The following is a 21508-nucleotide window of genomic DNA, read 5'->3' on the forward strand; positions in this document are numbered from 1 at the left end:
TAGGGCAAACTTAGCAAAACCTAAGGGGACGATGGACGGAGTGTTGAACATTGAAAGCACTCACCCCCAGTCAACTGATCTGGGTTTAATCCATCATGATTCTTTAGCTCACTCCGCCAACCCAGTTCAGACACGGAAATATGCAAATCAGTCTAACCCTGTGCCTCATGGGAACAGTCCAGCCCGAACTGCCAAGCCATGTCCTCCCTGGACCGGAAACAAGCATCCTGGGACCGGTTTTGGGTTCATAACCCTCATCAGCCAGGCTATCTTGAATCCAGTGGCAGAGTGAGCAAGGGACCCACGTCTGGGCATACCCTGCCAACTTAGGGCGAACTTAGCAAAACCTAAAGGGATGATGGACGGAGTGTTGAACATTGCAAGCCCTCACCCCCAGTCAACTGATCTGGGTTTAATCCATCATCATTCTTTAGCTCACTCCGCCACCCCAGTTCAGACACAGACATATGCAATCAGTCTGACCCTGTGCCTCATGGGAACAGCCAAGCCCGAACTGCCAAGCCATGTCTTCCCTGGACCGGAAACAAGCATCCTGGGACCGGTTTCTCATTCATAACCCTCATCAGCCAGCCTATCTTGAATCCAGTGGCAAAGTGAGCAAGGGACCCACATCTGGGCATGGGCTGGAGCCCCGTAGGACTAGGATGAGCCAGGGACCCACATGCTTTTTAACTTCAGAACGTGTTTAGTTGGGATGTGAAAAATCATTTAACCAGACATATCAGCTAATAAACAGCTTATGTTGATGTGCTCATATCAGAGTAAATATGTACAAATGAAATAAAATCATCAGGGGTGCATCAGTGATTAAAATAGGTAATGGTGAGCCCTTGTCAGCCCTCTCTATGGAAAGCTAGCTCTGTCGGCCCAACAAGCATCAGGCTGTCAGAGGAAGGGCATTCCACTATCCACCCTATGTAGAGTTGATGGTAAAACGTCCTTCTTTTTCAGTGTCTCTCCGCCAGGTAAAATCTGGTGGACAAAAAATGACCCCCACAACCTGGAAGAAAGCTTTAAGGATGTAGGGTCATTATGTCATTTTTCATAAACAAATTCCAGGGTTGAGAGTTTGTTTCTGAAAAATAAAGAAAGGTTTATACGTGTGGGGAATGTCGTCAAACGAATGGCAGCGGTCCGCCATAGTTTTTGTACCTTGAAAGGAACCGTAGATACAGGGTTTCCTTTAAGGTGCAGAGATGACTGAGATGGCCCGAGGTCATCTCTAAATTGCCAGATGGTAGTCTGCCAGGGTGGTAAACGCTGCCTGTCTACCTTAAATCTGATTCTGAGTTTATAGATAGCTAGTCTATAGATACCTTTTAATACCTTTAAATGTTCTTCAAACTCATAACAATGTCTCAATTCTAAGCCAGCTACACTGTTAAGTGCAGCATTATCCTCAAGCTCCAAACATTTACACATCGCTTTCTTTCATTGATTTTACCTCGTCCTCTCCCATGTCATTTTAGTATTTAAGCTTTTTTGTCCATTGACCCTAGGGTCTGTTATTTACGTGATGATCATTTTGATGGCTAAAGAAAACATGAAAAATCCTGTGTTTCATTAAGTTCATTTGCATGTATGTCTTACAAAGATCTATCCACCAGCTTTTTTTTCTGCTGACAGTAGGGTCTGTTTTTATATTTTTTATATTTTTGATGGCTAAAGAAAACATGAATAATCCTGTGTTCTGTCAAATTCTTTGGGATTTCTTTGGGATGTATGTCTCACAAAGATCTATCCACCAGCACTCCCTCTATAGTAGGACAGTCATCCTGGTTTCTCCACACCTGTGATTATTCAACAAACTTGCATGCTTGATATCAAAGTTGTTCTAGTGTGTCATTAAGTTCAATAAAATATTTGCCAAGCTTGAGCTCATGTCTTTAGTACACATGGAAACCTGTTCTCATGAATTCATCTTTTACATTTTCTTGATGTTTGTTCAATCTACACCTTCCCATTTATTAAGTCACATATTACAAAGTGTCACACGCCATTGTCATACTTGTATGCGGATACCTCAATGATATACATTTGAATCATTTTTTCGAGTTATGCACCCAGGCTCATTATAATACATAATGTTATTTTAAAAATATAAATAAAAGAAATCTTTGTTTTAATGGCCACATGGCAACAACAATTACACAGATAAAATAGGAGAAATGGTGGATTACCAGGCTAAAACAATGTCTTGATTTCTATCCACAAGTTGTGGTAACTTGTGATCTGTCTCTCAAATGGGTACAGGAAAAAACTATAGATTTTTGTTATGAATTTTAGGTTCTTTTCAAGATGGTAAACTGGTTCAGCATATTCATTGAGTTTAGTTTGAATAATAGGAATTAATTTGGGAGTTTTCATATGCTTATAGTGCGACGCAGATGAAACAAGTCTGAGGCTGCAACCAATCTATAAACTTTGATTGTTTTTGGGACTAGAACATACCCATGCTTTTAGCTGCTGCAAGAGCATTTGCAGTTGCCTTGGGGGGAACCAGCAATGATAGGTTGACTGTTGATATAAGAAAACTCAGTACATCACGGCCCTCTGGAAGCCGAGAACCACTCCCAATGCCTTAATTATACGCCTCAATTTGTTTTTAAACTCAACAAGGTTCAAGTTCGTTAAATTCTTTCTATGTATGCATTCTTCAGATCTTCGTAAGATTTCATAATTCACAAATATTATTAGGTTCATTTAACATAAATTTTCATATAGATGAGATTTTACATTGATTTTTCCAGCAGCAGTGTTGTCAGTCAAAATTAATTTTGTATCATTGAATTGCTTTCCGCAGATGTTTTGGGCACAACCCAATGTATGTCAAGCTATGCATGTCAAGACGGGTCGTGCCAGAATTGTCTGGAGACTGCTTAAAACCAGCAGCTTTCATCATGTTCCTACCAAGTAGATTTGTTCTGGACTCACTTCCTGAGAATTTGCTAGATTGCATAAGAAAACAGAACATTGTAAATGAGGTAAAAAAAATGTTGTGAGTAGAGAATGCAAGATTGACGTCTAGAAGGACATGATACAAAAGGCATGCCAAAAGTATTACTGAAAGTAATCCTCATGAAAATTGACTTAAATCTAGTTTTTGAGAATAGGCTCCCTATACAGAGAGGGCTGATCAAAAATTTTATTAAATGAAATTGATAAATTTGTACTCATAACTATGGTTCCTTATTTAGAGAGCTTCATAAACGCAAATGTAGGGAGTGAAAATTACACGAAGGTGGCACCAGATGTGTGAGTCAGCTTCTCTCCCTTCTGCAAGAGGAGAGCCCTCTCTAGATCCGCTGCATGTGGAGCAGAGTGGAGGCCATCCACGGAAAGGGACAACAGCCCTGAATCCCCCAGGCAGCAAGAGTTCTGTGGACTGGGGCCACCGGGGCATCAGCAGAGGTCCAGAGTCCAATATCGTGGTTCTGACCCCTGCCTGGGAGACCGCAACTAGCCAAGTCGACCCCTGCTGCAAGTTCCTGGGGGTAGTACATTGGGTGGAACCAACTGGCCTTTTGATAAAGCGGCCCCACACATCATCACAAGGCCTAGAATCACTGATACCAGCCAGAGCAGAGCTGGGGCTTCTTTGAATGCACAGGCATAGCAATAAAGAATGCGGGTGGACCTGTAGGATCAAGGTGAGCCAGGGACCCCCATGCTTTAGTTTTCAAATTCAATTCATTTCCGCAGCACATCCCAACGCTAGGCAATTGGGCCAATTGGCTCTTGTGCAAGCCCAAAGCATAGCAAGGGCTTTTATGGAAGAACTGAGATCTGGGGTCCCCTACATGGATAATAATGCAGTAACCAAAGAAGACAAGATACACTAGAGGATCAGCAGAAGTGGAGCTCCCACTTTGACCACTGGCCGCTTTGAATCTCCTGGTTGACTAACCCCATAAACTGGGAATCAGACACAAGAGACTACAGAACAAGCCAGCCTGAGCCTACAACATAACAAGATAAAGAGAAAATCACAAAGGCTGTAAGGTTGGGAGACCAAATATCTTATTATTGCGTGGCGCTGCAAATGTTCCATAACCAGTCAGTCATGACCCTAGGAAAAAGAGATTTCAAGCCGGTCATGTCCTTCCTGTAGAGCAAAGGTATCCTCTACAAGTGGGGTCATCCCTTCTACATCAGTTTCAATTGGGAGGTTCGTACCAGAGTATCAAAATCCCTACGAGAGACCTGCAATTGTGAGAGACATATAAACCCTGTAGCTAAGTTCTTGCTGAGGTAATGTTGTAGATATTCAGGGCCTCATTTATGAACAGTGATGCATCGCTGTGAGAAAACAGCGATGCATCACTTTTCATTGCGCCCTCCTTGCGACTCCAATGATGCGTCATATTTACAGTTGACGCATCATGTTGCAAAGAGTCACAGTTACGTCAGTATTTCTGACATATCTGAAGGCACAAAAATGACGCATCGCTGGAGTGTGTCACAAAAGTGACGCAACTCCAACAATGGGTTATTACACATGGGCAAGTCCCATGTGAAGTGTGCCTCATCAGTCTTACGCCTGCCATGAGGCAGGCATAAGATATTGACACATTTGTGTCCTAGAAGGGGCGCAGTGAAATCTTATAGATTTGGCCGGCATGGTGAGCCTCCGGGAACCATCGAGCGGCTGCACCGCGTGGTGCACGCATGACGTGGTTGATCCTACATCTAGCATGAGTCAGCTGGTGGAAGCTCTTCTTCCGAGGATCTCAGCCGCACTAAGGAGGTAAGGGTTGAGCAGTTGATGGCCCCGTCCTTTATGGTGTGACCGCCCTCTACAGTTTTATTCTTTTTAAGTGTCCCATTCAGACACGCATTTTTGTAATGAACCACTGCTTTCCATTGCGCGATCGTTTAATACTGTTATATTCAGCCTGAGTATCCTGGGTAGCATATGCATGCACACATATTCTGCGAGCCCCATCAGGGCACACAGTTCATATTGTATGCCAGACGAATTTAACGCCCTCATTATGGTAGTCCACACGTTACCCACAGCCAAAACCAGAAACCTTGCATTTTCACGATCATGTACGCAGCGCGTCTTGTGAACAACGCAGCAAGCGCCACCTACCCTGACAGTGTGCATGGACTGTATACACTTGATACACTGTGCCTTCTTAGCTATGCCCCTCCGCTCACAACAGGAGGCACGAGGATCTCCCACTAATGTAACTGCCCTATAAGCCTGTTTGATTTTCTTTTGAACAAACCTAACAGATGATTAGTCTTCCCCGCCATGCCTTTTTAAATGTGTTTTGATCTCGTACTCAGTGCTACATTCACATCTGGGTGCCTTCGGCCCACCCTGAAATAGTTGTTATCCCTTTTTTCCTCAGACTCGCATCCTGATTGATCAGTGCCTACATGGGAGATTTGTACCCCATGTGTTTTCTTAACCAAAGTGAGTAAACTACCACTTGTTCTTTCCTACATTACTCCACATGTCTTTCTTTTAGTAAGCCAGGAGCCACGTGAAAGCCTAACCAGGAGTGAACGTTGTCCGTCTTTCTGAGTACACAAGCAGATGTCAGTGTTTCCCACCTACTGAACATCTTCACCACATCCTAATATATTAGTATCAGAAACTGAATCTTATCTGTTACTTGTAAGTGCTCTTTTGTCCTGATGAAGACCTCGTTGTGAGGCAACCACTCACCCTCCTTTCCACAGGGGTCGAAACGTAGACCGTCCTACTCAACTCTCACATGCTCATAGAACTAAATGTATCAATTTGAAATGTACCTATGAGCAATGTATGTGTAGGAACTAACTGACCGTTTATAGGCTGTACAGGTCAACATGTATATATTGTGTAATTTATTTTTGTCACAAACACCTTTACCCTGTCCCTCACTTGTCAACTCACTATCACTGCCCTAATTTCCCTTTTTGCTTCCTAGAACTATTAGCACTACCAATAAGTAATGCATAATGACCCATTAATGCTTTGAATGATAATCGCATTTAATGGTGGTACTACATGGGAAATTAAAGAAATTAAATTTCCGTTCTTGAACTTACTTCTATTTGTGGTGATCTGTCTTTATTTTGTCCTATTTACACTTTAATTTGTATCGAATGTTTTTTGACTACTCCAACCAACCATTTAAACGTACTGGAGATATTCAGGGCCTTATTTATGAAAAGTGACGCATCGCTGCGAGAAAACAGTGATGCGTCACTTTTCATTGCGCCCTCCTTGCAACACCAATGATGCATCACATTTACAGTATGACTCATCATGTTGAAAGGAGTCACAGTTACGTCAGTATTTCTGACGTATCTGTAGCCACAAAAATGACGCATTGCTGGAGTGTGTTACAAAAGTGACGCAACTCCAGCAATGGGTCATTACACAAGGGCAAGTCCAATGTGAAATGTGCCTCGTCAGTCTTACGCCTGCAATGAGGCAGGCATAAGATATTGACGCATTTGGTCCTAGAAGTGGAACAGTGAAATCTTATACATTTCACTACGTCATTTCTACGACCCTTTCTAGCGTCAGAACGACGCCCTTCCATACATTATACTTGGCACTGGTATAATGTGGCGCAGGGGTTTACAAAGTGAAGCATCTAGGTAGATGCGTCACTTTGTAAATAGGGTGCAACAAGGCACATTTTTAACGCCGCTAGTGCGTCACAAAAAGTGACGCACCAGCGGCGCAAAAGTGACGCAATGGCTCATACAAAAGCCCCCCACTTTCTGGTTGAGGTAATGCATATAATGCAAACATTCTGCTGCAAATAGTTTTCGAGCGATGTAGCAATTGTAGTTGCAATGCTAGTGTAGTTTACGAGCCCTTTTTTTATCAACCATATCTTGACAGTCTAGATAGTACTATGGTAATGGTGCAATTCTGCAAATACCATTTTCAAGCTGTTCATAAGCTACACATTAAGCAAGTTATTCTATTCCCCAGCCCACCCTTTAGTCTTGACCAGTTTAAGATGTTTCAGGCAATGTTCTAAATTCCTTCTGCAATGACCTGCCATCCCAACTTACAAAAGGATCATGCATTGTTTTTACAATTTTTCATTTTTTTTTCATTTAAACCAACTTGGCAGCAGTAATAACAGTAACCACAGTGTATAGCAGGTAAGTAAAGGAACAGTACCCAACAGTTCTGCATTTATTTTCATTTAATGCTCAAGGGATGACAGTCACAAAACAGGATGCACCAGATACATTTCCCTCCCCCGCCCAAGGATCCAGCAAAGAGCTACCATTCAGAGACAATACTGTCATCACTGTTCAGTTCAGGATCTGGGGCTTAGAAACTGCTGCGTAGATCCCGTAAAACTAGGATATTTCCCTCCGCCTTATCGTCCCTGCTTCTCAGATTCATATGAATCTCTTCTGCTAGCATCCATTCCGCCACATCTCTGTGCCATATGGGCGCTGCCCCATCCAGGTGATGGCCACCCCACATCTAGCAAGAACTAGCGCCAGCTGCAATAATTTGTACGCCATCTTGCAACTTTTAGGCCTCCTTCTATTCCCCAGTAAACAGAACTGTGGCATTACGTGTGAGTTTACCCATGACCCAAAGCCAAAAATCCTGTACTTGGGGCCCCTCCAGGCCAGATGAAGGAAGTCATTGCCCTGGGATCCACAATGTGGGCACAGACCAGGACTTAGATAGCCATCAAAGAGTCAGGGGGTCAGGTAAGTGTGAAGCAAAAAGTTGTAATGGACCAGCTTAAAGCAGGTATTACGCAAGACAGTCTGTATGATGGCATACACACAAGCCCAGTTCACATCCTCAATGGGCACCCTCAGGTCCTCCTCCCAGGCCGCCCTTCCCCGCAACTGACCGCCAGCTACATCTGCTCTCAATGCTTTATATATCAAGGTTTTCAGATGCCTACCGATCAAAAGGACAGTAGGGTTCCCAGAGGGTCAAACGCCACAGGCACTGCCAGAAAGGCAGGTCCAGGTCTGCCTAGCTATCTCCGTCAAGCTGGCATAGTGCAGAAAGTGACCTTCCTCCAGAGCAAACTCCACCTGCGCATCCTCGAACAAGATACAGTGCTCACTGGGGTACAAGTCCCCCAGCAGCTCACAGCCCCATCCCTCTATGACTGGAAGTACACATTTTCAGCCATTCTTCGGATCGACAACTCCCGGTGAAAGGGTGGGTGCCTCAACACAACTTCGACTAGCTTCTGCCATATATGAGTGGTTTGTCTAACCATGAACGGTGTGCTGTCTGGGGCCCCAAGGCCCTCCAACAATATCGCCGGAAGCTGCCTGAGTTCCACATTCCCAGAAATCAACCGCTTCTCCTAACTGTCTCCAGTCTCCAGCCAGCATGCTGAACACCCTGGCAGGCTATGAGCAGAGAGAATTTTGTGCGGCATATACACAATGGGGTAGGAGCACCATCTTGGAGATAGCTAAAACTGCCCATCAATGAGAGCGGGAGTATATCCAAAAGGCAACCTAGACTTTCAGCGAGTCCGTCACCCTCCCCATGTTGAGGTGCACCTGTTGTACTCTGGATTGTGAAACCATGATCTTCAGATACCGAAAATGTTCCAGCTCCCAGAGCAGACCTATACCCAGCAGGTGCTCCACTGGCGTCCCTAGCAGCGCAACTGGAGAAAACATCAGGGACTTACTGCAGTTGATCTTCAGCCCCGAAACGGCCCCAAAGTCATCCATTAAGCGCAACAGAATCTCACGGGTTCCCAGGAGGAGCTAAGGTAAAACAGAGCGTCACCTGCGCATAGGGATACAATATGCCTAACATCACCAAACTTTATGCCCCAGTCCTGCAGCTCCCAGCGAGCCCACACCACTGGTGGCTCCATCGCAAGTGCAAAAAGAAGCGGGGATTGGAGGCAGCCCTGGCGTGTCCCCCTGCTCATATCCCCGCTCTCCATGCGGCACTGTCCCACTAGCACTCTAGCGCTAGGCTCGGTGCAAAGCAACTGAATCCAGCCCCAGACCTTTTTCCGAACCCCATGACCCACAGGATCTCAAGCAAGTAACCTAAGTCAACAGTATTGAAGGTATTTTCCAGGACAATAGAGATCTGGGCCATTTCGTCTCTGCAGCACTCAGCGGGCATTTACTTTGCTCCTGCACCTTCTTAGTGTTGCGGAGTAGATGGCTATTCTACAGTTCTCAAACAAGGGCACTGCCTGTTCACAGGAGGCACACAGAATGCAGTCCCAGTCATGATAGTTCAGGATCCTGGTGATGATCGCACTAAGTGGTGCCCCGGCGGCGGGGGGGCACCAGAGCCCTGTGCGCCCGCTCCGCCACAAAGAAGTCCAACAAGCCCTGTGGCCGAAGCCCCCTCCGCACCCAGTTTTTCAGGAAGTTGACCGCTGATGTCCCCGCCATCCTCTCAGGGAACCACAGTACTCAGATGTTACTGTGTCAGGAGCGACCTTCCACGTCCTCAACCCACACTCCAGCTCCCTGGAGACTATGGACAACCTAGCCATCTGTTGCTTCAGGGTGGTGACCTCTCCCTGCAATGTCTCAATGTTACTTTCAGATGTTGTGACCTTTTCCACCACCTTCCACCGATCAGCATGTAGCAGACTGACATCTATAGAGACAGTTTACATTTTACTGGGCCACCTGCTCGGTCTGGCTCTGCTTGCCTGGGCCCTTCACCAGCATTCCCACCGGAATCCACCCCCACCGGGCTCGCCGGGCTCGCGCTCCTCCTGTTTGGGCCTCTGCTCCTCCACACAGCTTCCATTCAGCACCGCTCCAGGGTCCCCAAAGCTCCAACAGCAATCACAACCCTCTCGGCAGCTTACAGGTGCCAGGGGGGTTCCCCCATACCAGCCAGCCATCATAGCACCCACAGCGGCCGATCTGATACTCCGGCCTTGTGAGCACTGTTCACTCTCAGCGTCCTCCAATTGGCCAGGAACCTTCTCTGCGCGGAGGGGGAGCAAGAGGAGTTGAAATGAGGTTGTCCGCCTCGGGCTGCATCCCGATTCTGAGCAGCGGCACCTCTGGTGGCTCGCGCGAGTGTCAGCGCAGCCCCTACTGCTTTAAATGGGCCTTGGCTACAGGGAGTTGGCTAAAATGATTGAGACCTCAGATGAAGTATCCCTTAAGCAGTTGGTCTTATCTCAAAAGAGATAGTTTTTCTCTTTTGTGTTGTTTATTTAATATTTATCATATAGTATTCTTTCCCTTTGCCTTGCAATATTTCAAAAAATGACCGCCACCGCTGCAACACATATATCCTTTCAATCTTTGCCTTTTCTTTCTTTTCTTAGCCCACAATGGTCCTCGAGTGCCATTCACTGGCATGGGTTCAACATCATCCAGCATTTTAATCCTCTGTAACTTTACTAAGTTGAACTACTAGCACTTTGGTCTGGTTCTTTCATTTATTGGTTTTCCTCAGTCAAACATGATCTGACTGCACTGTCAATTCCACTAACTCAGGGGTTTTCCCAAGTCGGTCCTGGAGGGCCTAATCCATGCCAGATTTTTAAGGTAGCTAAATGTATCTAAATGGTAATATGCTAAAAATCTGGCATGGATCCGGCCCTCCAGGACCAAGCTTGGAGAATTCTGCACCAGCTCCTCTCATTTATCATGCAAATTGATGCCAAAACATCTTTTAACTCTCCTTTTAAGACTTTCTATAAAAAAGTGTAGCCTTCTTTTATTCTGACCCGTCGATTATAATTACTAATCAATTCAAGGTTGTAATGTAGGTCAAAAAGTCTTGGGACCCTTGATTCAATGTTAACAGGTCTTTGCCTAAAAAAAAAAGCATAGGATTTTCTATCAAATAGTTTTTTCATCTCATCACGATAACATCTTTGGAAATTATGCAGTATTGGTTTGTTTTCATTTAATAACTTGGATCGACAATCTAGCGGTGTTTCCACCAAGATAAGATTATGCAATTGCCGGTTTGGCCTGCTCATTGGGAAAAGCAGAAGGTTTGCACATAAATTAAATTTGCACTGATTTACAATTTTTGTTTTGTTCTTTGGGATCCCCATCAAAACATCCTTGCATTGCAAGTAAAAAGTGGTTGCATAAATTGAACCGCAGGGGTAACACTAGGATTTGCATTTGATACATTTTGCCCCTGGATTGGCGTGTGATTCGTTGTAGGACCCCTTGCAGCACAGGCAGGGGTAGCAATGTCTAGGGCTTTTGGCCAGACCAACCTTTTCCATGGTTTTCTATGAAAGATGAAGGTGCAGCTGTCTTTTTGATAAGGTCTGCAACCTCTCTACACCATTTAAGCACTTCATGTCGCAACGCTTGATTCTTGGAAGCTGAAGGGCTTACTTCTTGCTGCAAAGACATCAGAATCTCCAGAATAGTGGCTGACACATCAGAATTTATAACAGTTTTGCCACTAACCTGATTGTTCTTGTCCCAGCAGCAGCGATGAACGTCCACCTTCACGCATTTGTGCATGCCTATGGAAACCTATAGAAATGTGTTTGCCTTTCTCACAGAGCATGCGCAGAAGGGAAAAAGATTGGGACATTCAGAGACAGGAGTGAAATCATCAAACTGGTGATGAGGTACTTCTCATTGTTAGAATGACTAGAGGACAGGTCGCCTAATAGTTGAGCTAGAGAGTGTTCTGTATAAAAGAAAACTCAATTTACTCCACAACAATTTCCCTAGGTCACATTTAGTTCACTATTGTCCCAATAATATCATATGGTTCTGGTTACCGGCTTCTGTCAGGACTGCATGCATGTCCCAGGAATGTTGCTGGACTTATTCATCACAGTCACCTAGGCAGTTGCGTGGAGACACACCACAGTCCTCCCCCTCCTGAAGAAACAGTCACAGACCCAAAGACACTAGCCAACTACTGGCCTATCTCCCTGCTACTCTCCCTGACACAAGTCATTAAAAAGATAATAAACAAACGTCAAGCCACCAACCTGAATAACAACTACTTCCTCAGCACCACTCAATCCAGGTTCAGCCCCAGCTACAGTACAGAGACCACCCTCATCGCTGCCAAGGATAACATCTGGATAACCATGGACAGAGGTGGTACTGCAGCCCTCATCCAGCTGGATCTTTCAGCAGCCTTTAACACAGTGTCCACTCCATTCTTATCCAACAACTGCACAAACCTGGCATCAAAGTTCCCGTTCTTTTCTGCATTTGGTTCTCTATGACAGGCCACACTTGGCCTCCTTCACCTCTGATGCTGTCAGCCTCATCTGCGGTGTTGCACAAAGATCCTCTCTCAGCCCCACTCTGTTCAAACTCTACATATTCCCACTCACCAACATCACCTTCACCCCTGGAATTAACATCATACCCTAAGCTGATGATAACTAGTGCATACTCTCCCTCTCCGACCAGACGCCAAATGCCAAAACCAATTTTTTCTCCTGCATTATCGGAGTCGCCAGATGGATGAAAACGCACTGCCTCAAGCTCAACACAGACAAGATGGAAGTAGTAATCTTCAGCAAATAAGCCTCGCTTTGGGACTCCACCTGGTTGCCTGCCATACTCGGACCCACAACCTTCGCAGCAAGCCACACAAAGAAGCTCAAAATAGTAATGAACAACCAACTTACCATGATCAGCCAAGTGAAATCAGTCTCCATCTCCTGCTTCCAGACTCTCAAGGTGGTCAAGAAGATCTTCAAATGACTCCCCACCAATAGACGAAGAACCATCACCGAAGCCCTCATCACCAGCAAGCTGGACTACGGTAATACACTTGATGCTGGAATCAACGCTCAACTGTTCTGAAGATTCCACACCATGTAAAACTCAGCTGCCAGGCTCACCCTCACCCTTCCACCCCACACTCATATTGCCCCGAACCACAAAGAACTCCACTGGCTCACAATCCCCAAACGAGCACTTTTCACGCACATATACAAAGCCTTACACAACATTGGCCCTACATACCTCAACAACAGCATAAACTTCCACAAACCTACAAGACACCTCCACTCAGCAGGACTCCTACTCACACACCACCCACATACACAGAACCAGATCCGGTGGTCGTGTCTTCTCCTACATGGAAGGACCTGCCTGGCACATCAGAGTTACCGCCTTAGCTCTTGAATTCTAAAAGAAACTGAAGACCTGGCTCTTCACCTAGCATCAACCTTGGCTCGGCCCATACAACGCTTGCTTCAGTGCCAGGATACCCTCCCTGGTGAATTAGGTGCTATACAAATACACGGTATACAACGTTTACAACGAAGTTTTTACCACGCACTACCATTACAACGCAGGCATTACCACGCATACCATTACAACGCATTGCGCTGGGGGGCGCTCTAGGATAGGGAATAATAGTGTCCACGGGGACTGGAGTTGGAATATAAAATTATACTTACCACTATCCAGCACCTCTAAGCGCTATGCGTTGTAACGGTATTCGTTGTAAATACCGCGTTGTAATGGTATGCGTGGTAAAAGTATGCGTTGTAACGTCATACATCCCAAATACACATAACATAAAATTACAGGAATGTACTTGCCAGTTTGTTAGGCCACCAGATTAAACAGCCAGTTCCCAGTGAGTTCATAAAAATCACATCCAGTGGTTAGGATGCCTGTATTGGGAGAAGCCTTATGCTCATAATTTTATGTTTTAGTTCTGGCCACTTTGAAGGTTGGCGTCTTTAGTAAGAGACTCCATGTTTTTGTTTTGGGTCAGCCTGAATGACTATTGGTCTCTCTTTGCAGAGCCTTTTTGAGTAAGTAAAAGCTCATAGGCTCACGTTAATAAATTGTATTGTTAAAGGCGATAGGCTTATTTGTCTATATTAAGAATATCTTGATGATGCCTAAATGGACTGCTTTTTTGATGGTGAATGGCAAAATATTAAGACAATAGGAGGTGCAGCTAGTATAGCATGTTAAAGCTTGCAGGTACATAAATTGTTGCATAGAAAATCACAGATAACAGAAAAAGACCAGGCTGATGGCATTAGTTAGACCCCTCTGATTAATCTTTAGGGTAGGTGATATACATTCTTTTTTTCCAAGAAAGGGCCCATTAAGAGGGGTTCCAAACTGTTGTTACCACTGAAAATGTATCTATATTTGTAATTTGATTTGTGGTAGTATTTCATTGTGTATTAAAATTATTTTCCTTTAAATGTAAAAGCACTGTTGTGTGTTTATTTTTATTTAAATCTTTTTTATTGTTTTAGTTTAAAAGTTACAATACATCTGACATTTCAGGAAGTCCATTCAAATTACACTGTAACTTGATATCAACAATGCAGTCAGTGCAATAGACAATCCGAACATTATTATGTGTTAACAGACCCAAAGTAACATTGATCGGTGTAATGCCGCCATATACATATTTTAACTACAGTCAAATTAACTCTAGAAACACACAACAGTTTGCTCTGCTTCCTGAGCCCCCGCATCGCTGCCTTGAATTACCATATGTAGTACAGCTATTATTCCCTGTTGTATAGCTTGCTAATCCAAACACCCATCCCAACAAGATACGGTTGGCATGTATGTGTGTGCGTACTCCAATGCCCAATGTATGCAAATCGCATGATCTATAGCAACCCCTAGGGTGTTCCGTGTATATCTGAATTTACGGACGGGGATTAGACGGAGGGGGGAAACAAAATGAGGACCCCACATAGGAGGGGGAAGGAGTGGTGGAAAATGCCGTAGCAGACCTGGGATGGGAGGGGGCGGGGGAGGGGAAGAAATAACGCCTCACTCACCATCAGGCGCAGGTATCTCTAATAGTGTGGTGGTCGCCCCCCACCATATATACTCTGTATATCAATCTCAGTCATGTGTCCCCTCAAAACCGTTGGGTTCATCTTCTACTACTTATGATCGATCCCGCCATTGTGTTCTGTAATCTGATAGCATTTTGTCCCATGCCGCCACCACTAAAAGCACTGTTGTGTGTTTCTGAGTTCTGGGTTTCTTGCCTGCAGATCTTCCTGAGTCAGTTTTGGTCTGCCACACTATCCCAAAAGGGAAGAGCTAAAAGCAGTACTTGGTCCCAGCTTCAGGCTACACAGTATGGAGGCCCCAGTACAGCAGACGTGAATGCCACCCATTGATAGAGTTGGAGCCCAGTAACATCTCATTTACCTGGATTTCTCATCCTCCTCGTCAATTTTCAGACCACAAATTGATCATCATTGATCATCATCTACTGTTGTAATATGAAGGGAGCCATAGTATCTGCCACTATTTAATGGTTCCTGTTAATTTTCTATAATTTTGCTTCTTGCAGCAGCAACCAAGAACCTGGAATATATTGCTTTTCCAAAGAGTCCTTCATCCCACCATGGTCTAGAGTCCATTTGGGTGTCCAACATGGATGTCTGCAGGAGGGCTGTTGATGGCACCATTGTTATTTTATTAGTCCTGGTAGACTGTTCGCTATAGTATTTGGATCAGCTGCCTTCAGGTGATCATAGCTGACAATATCTTTCTTTTTGAGGTCCATTCTGTTTGGAGAACTACCAGTTAACTTGTTGCCTTCCTCATTCATGTATTTATTTATATTGGGTTACACAACATATCGTTGAGCATTCTGGTGTATGCATTGGGGTGTCCCCCATGTGTCTGCTCAACCTTCCTAGAATATTTAAAGTACATTTGCAATAATCCTCTTAAAATCTTTCGGGACCATGTAATCTATAGATATATATTTCACCAGTACATAAGAGAAAGATAGTTAGGAATCTATTAGCTCTAACTCAATGCCAACTAGTGGTGGAAATATACCTAACCTACAGGGTCCCAGTTTATGATCAGATGCGATGACAGGATGGCCAGTATCAGTTAAGGAGTTAAAAAAAACTTTAGCTTAAGATTTGACTCCAATCTCTTCTTTTGTGTGCGTATCAATTATTTTATTGATAAAATTAAAAATTGAAAAATAACAAATACAGTGACATGCAAGTTCAGCGTATACCCATATAAAGATGTAAACTTTAATTATGATGCATGCACCAATAGCAAACGATATTAACATATAATATTGAAGAAAGATTAAAAAAGGGAACAGAGGGGAGAAATAATAATCTATAGAAGGAAGAAAGTAAAGAAAGGAAGGGAAGGGAAGAGAAGAAGGACAGAAAGAGAAAGAAGGAGAAAAATACAGAAACTTCAAAGCAAGAGAGAGGAAGCGGAGGGTGGGAGGGGCATTATGTATAATGATGGTAATGAGGAGGAAGCGACAGTCTAAACGAGCTATGGGAAAAGGGGAGAGCATCATGCAAAATGAGGACCCTTTAAAAAGAAACGTATCTGCTTTGTCAATTAATTGTAAATGATCTTTTCATTTAATGCGGTCTTGTACATCTCAACAAGCATTCCTCATCCAATGCCAATTGTGGAGAGCTCTGATGTTGCAAAGTATAGATTTTGGCAGTTGTAGGTGCATGGCTGGACATTTTGGGAATGACCGATAAGTCATGGAGGAGTACTAGTAGGTCTGGAAGTGGCAACGGCAAACCGATAGATTCTCGGAGCATAGACTCTACTGACGTACAGAAGGGGTGTATGGTGGGACAGTCCAGCAAAATATGGACAATATCACAAGACACATGATTGCATTGCCAACAGGCAGAATGAGGGAGCAACCCTGCAGCATGGAGCTGTGCCGGGGTCCAGTGCCAGCCCAGAAGGATCTTAAAAAGACTGAGTTTCATCAATGCCTCACAGACTCCTCGTTCTAGAGCAGAGGTCTTCAAACCTTTGGATGCCGAGACCCCCCTGTCAACATTTTGAGGCGATAGGACCCCCTCCTGACAAAAACTTCTAAACCTGTAGGCAGGGCTATTAGAACTATGAGGCAGGTGAGGACCAAATTACGTGACAGGCTTGACTAAATTGTGTGGGAAGAAAATGTAAGTAATGTTATGTGATGCCGCGTATTTTGAGATAGCATTGATTCTTTATTGTGACATTTTTTACACACAGTAACACTGAGGAAAGATTTCACCCCATCAGTACCTGTTTATAACCAAAATACAGCAATTAACATCAGAAAAATTTCTAGTCAACCTTTGAGAAGGGCCTTCCACTCCGCAGGAATAGGTGCTGCCACATTAGACGCTCATCTGGCCCTGACCATGAGAAGCAGGGGTCCCTTAAAAACCTGGCGGTTTTATGCAGAGTTAAGCAGTTTACCCATGCAGCTAATCACTGTGAGGTGCAGGGTGAGTGGGTGAATGGTGTGAGTGCATGGTGATCAGTGTGAGTGCAGGGTGATCAGTGTGAGTGCAGGGTGAGCGTGAAAGTGAAGGGCGAGAATGAGGAGCGAGTTGTCTAAATGCAGGGTTCATTCCCAGACACTTGAAGTAATTCATCAGGTTATTGACAGCAGAGTAGGGTTTAAGATGTAAGTTAAACTATTGCGGCATTAATCAAGGGTGGAGGAAATAAATAATGGGCTGATCCTGCAACAAACCTACAGTCCTATGGTTAGGGTTGCCAGCAGATTATTTTGATGGCCCAGTCGGTACAAAATTAAGCAGTCACTTAAAGCTGTATTTTCAGCACTTATCTGTGCACACTTTGAACAGCAAATATAAATAGAAAGCACCTTTAATTGTGTTCTAGGTCTGCCTCAATGATCCATGACTAATAAAGAGAAAAAAGACAGAAAAGTCACATAAGGAATGCATACATACTTTTGTATTTAAGTATATTAAGTGTCAAGAGGAGGTCTTTCCGGGCTCTTTAAACAAAAAAAGGCAGGCATTTTTCTTTTGGCAACCCTACTTTATATTCCTTTTCATTAAATGCATGCTCACAGTACAACAGTAAATGTAAAATACAAATGTAAGGAACAGGCAGAGTGGGGGCCCAGGGGGTACTGGAACCAGGCAAAAAAAACTAAGCCTCTGTAACCAGTTTACTAAGGCATGTAAATATGCAAATGGTCTTTAAAGACCTGTGAAAAACTCGGGCGGCTGGAGATGACTCCAGACACTGCCCAGCTGAGTCCCGAGAAGCTCGAGTTTCACTGCAGCAGCAGCCCTGCTAAGACACACTATGAGGGAGGAGGGTGGCTGAAGCCCTTGGGCCTGGGCAGAAGTGTAACTGTGAAGGGGCGACCCCCTTTGCATCGCTCCACGGCCCCCCTGGGGGTCGCGCCCCACAGTTTGAATACCCCTATTCTAGAGTCTCCAAAAGTTCTGTCCAGTCATTCTCATCATATTCCACCTGCAGACAAGCCTGCCAGGTCATACTAAGGCCAGTCGATTGTGTTTGAGAATAAAGATGACAAATCAGGAGGTTATATAATACAGACATCACTCCATTAAACTGACCCCAAGTGTTGAGTTAAGGGAGCACCAGGGGTACAGGGAATGGTCCAGTGTTGGGGACCCAATTTGCTCAGCAGACAATGTAATGTAATTGTGTATATTGCCAATGTTGGGTATGCAACACGCCAGATGCATCCCATAGCATCTCAAAGGACTTGAGTTCACCACCAGAGATCCAGTGCATAAGAGCCAGAATTCCAGGACTGCGCCAAGAGCGCCATTCAAGCATGGTCCCCCCTATGCGAATGGTAGTAATGGTTCAGATGGGAGCTTTGTCATGAAGATACGCATCTGCCGAAAAAAACTTGTGGGCCCATGGAATAGGGGGAGTCAGCAGCAGTGAGGCCAGGAATGCCGAAGATGCCTCCAGGAGTCTGCATTCAATCATAACCCACAAGGGAGCATCTTGGACACGGGGTGCATGTATGCTATTTGTCCCAAATGTAGGGCTAAACAATAATGTTCCACAGAGGGACCTTCCGAATTGCCAGACGAAGTCTCGCTGAGCCCCAGATGAAGGTCTTTCTACAAAATGTGTTTACAACAACAAAGGTGAAGCCAGTAAAGGTAAGCTTTCTGTGTGTTTACATTACATAGTCATGACACTCACTTCTAAAAAATACAGAAAGTGACATAGAAACAGTGCCCATTTTATCTCTGGTATGGAAGCACTGGGGAGCAGGAAGTAGTGGGTAGCCATACAGCAGGTCCGAGGTCCGTAGCACATCAGACATTTATTTGCATGTTAGCAGCATGAAAACAGGCAACGGTATTCCTTAATTGTGCGGTCCAGTCCACACGTTTAATATCCTTTGCCCGCTGCGTGCCAACAGTATGGGGGGCCAGCAGGTCGTTTGTGTCACCCTCGTTCAGTGTAGGTGTTATGGTAGCAGTGTGTAACCTTCAGGGTGGATGTATGTCATTCTTGGACTCGATGCTCATGATATAGGTGTCCCAATTTCACCCCCTACACGTACCATTCGCTTGGCACATAATGCTCTCAGCAAGCAGGATTCCCAACATGCTCATGTAGTAGTGCAGTCAACCATTTACCAGTATCAGGGTTTGAGGGCGCTTTCAGTTGAGTTATAATTTGTTGCTTAAACAGAACAAGTGAAGGTCAATGAACCAGCGTGGGTGTTTATCATTTTTGGCTAAGGTACGGAGGCCAAGGAGGCTGGATTCAGGGGACGGTGTCAGTGTGCGGGCAGCTAAATCCGCCGTGATGGCTGTGATTTCTATCCACGTCAGTTGCAGTGGCAGGCAGTCCCACACTACATGGTTGCAGAATCTAGCTTCTGCTAGCTAACATCTCTGACATTCGGGTGTGGTCATAGGAAATATACGCTGGATACATTGTTGTGAAGAAGTAGGCTTGGTGTGTGTAATTAAATTGTGTAAAGTGGAACCTGGGATTTCTGGATACCTCTTCTACATGTTGTAGATCTCGCGCCCACTACTTCTTTGTTAATGGCTGAGGGAGAACTTCATTCCTCCGGGTCAAGGCCTTCCCCACATCCACCAAAGCCTCAGTTGTCAGTGCTACATATCAGGTTGATTTGCCCCGCGTGTCTCACCATATTTAAGGAGCGTGTGTAGAATGGGTCATTGAGGCGGTTTCACCTCCCCGGTTCCCCATGTAGTTCTCGCCATGTGTTGGATGGAGTGGGAAGTTATCCCAAGGTGAACGTATCCATGATGTCTGTGAAGGACACAAGGGCTCCCTCATGAAATCGATCTCCTACGATGTCCAGACCAGCCATTTTCCATGGCATCAGGTCGTGTTGGGCAGCAAAATCCTGCATATACGGCAGTTGCTCCAGTGTAAATAATGGTGAGTAAGGGGCTAAGACCATGTACAAACCAACGCCAACATGTTCGCACTGTCATCATCAGGCTCGATCCTCTTTGTGGAGGACAAGTGCAAATGGTCAGCCAGGTGTAGACACTCAGCTCACCCAGACTAGCTCAGACCACTGCCCACTCAACACTCGGTGTTGTGTCCAACCAGTGCAGCACCCATTGCAACTGCGCCACTGTGTAATATAGCTCAAAGTTTGGCACGCCCATGCTGCATTCGAGGAGTGGTCGCTGTGCAATAGATAGAGCTACTCACCAGTGCCCCCCATATCAAGGTCAATAGCAGACCATTCCATTCTCAAGCAGCTTTTGAGGCAGCGTGTACCAAAAAGGGAGTGAGCAACGCACATTCTGCTCCGCCTGGACCAGGTTGCCCTCTCTGAGGACCCTGTGGGTGTGAGGTATTTGGGTACGAAGATATTTAAATGTGTATTGACACCGTTTGAGTCGGTGTCGAAGAGTCTGCCCTTTGGAGTTCAGGAATCTGGGTGAGGGGGAACAGACAAGATTTGGGGCAGTTAACTTTTAGGTCGATACGGCTCCAAAGTCATCTAGTAGCCGCATCAGGCCCGGCAGTAAAGCTTCAATGTTGCACAGGAAGGTCAATGCATCATCTGCGTAAAGGGACACAAGATGGTGAAATTTTAATTATGGAATTCCACCAGCCTCGCGCCCACAGCTACAAGTGAGAGGCAAGTGTTTCCATGGCAACCGCAAAGAGCAATGGTGACAGCGGGCACGCTTGCCTGGTGCCTCTCAGGATAGGGAAGCTGCCTGAAATCAACTGGCCTGTCCTTACTCTAGCCGTCTGGTTCAAATGCAGTGTACGGATCCACCCCAAGTGTCATGACAATGATATGTATGTGGTGATCTCATATGATGCTGGCCAGCAGGGAGGCTGCACGTCCTCCTCCCCTGTTTAATTGTATTTGGCCCCATGGTGTGGGGTCCCTGGGGCCAATTAAGGGTCGAGGAGGGGGCTGCACGCACCCCTCCCCTAAATATATATGTTTTGGCCCATTGTATTTATCATTTTCATTTTTGAAAATGTGAAAACATATATAATTAACTAATTTAAAATTGACAAATATGTTGGAAGCCAGACTAGGCCCAATACTGAGCTCTTCCAGCCTACTAATAAGGCAGTTTAATTGCAGGGACTTGAAAATGTCTCAAGTCGGCTAAAGAGAAAATATCTGGTGCTGAAAATGTGCACCTTTCGTAAGCCTGTTTTACAAAGCTGTGAACTGTCTTTTTACCTCAATGCTTGTAAATCTTTTAGTTGCTCATAGAAGACAATTCCTTCATGAAATGAACACTTTCTTCCA

Source organism: Lissotriton vulgaris, chromosome 8 (assembly GCF_964263255.1).
Source record: "Lissotriton vulgaris chromosome 8, aLisVul1.2, whole genome shotgun sequence".
Lineage (NCBI taxonomy): Eukaryota > Metazoa > Chordata > Amphibia > Caudata > Salamandridae > Lissotriton > Lissotriton vulgaris.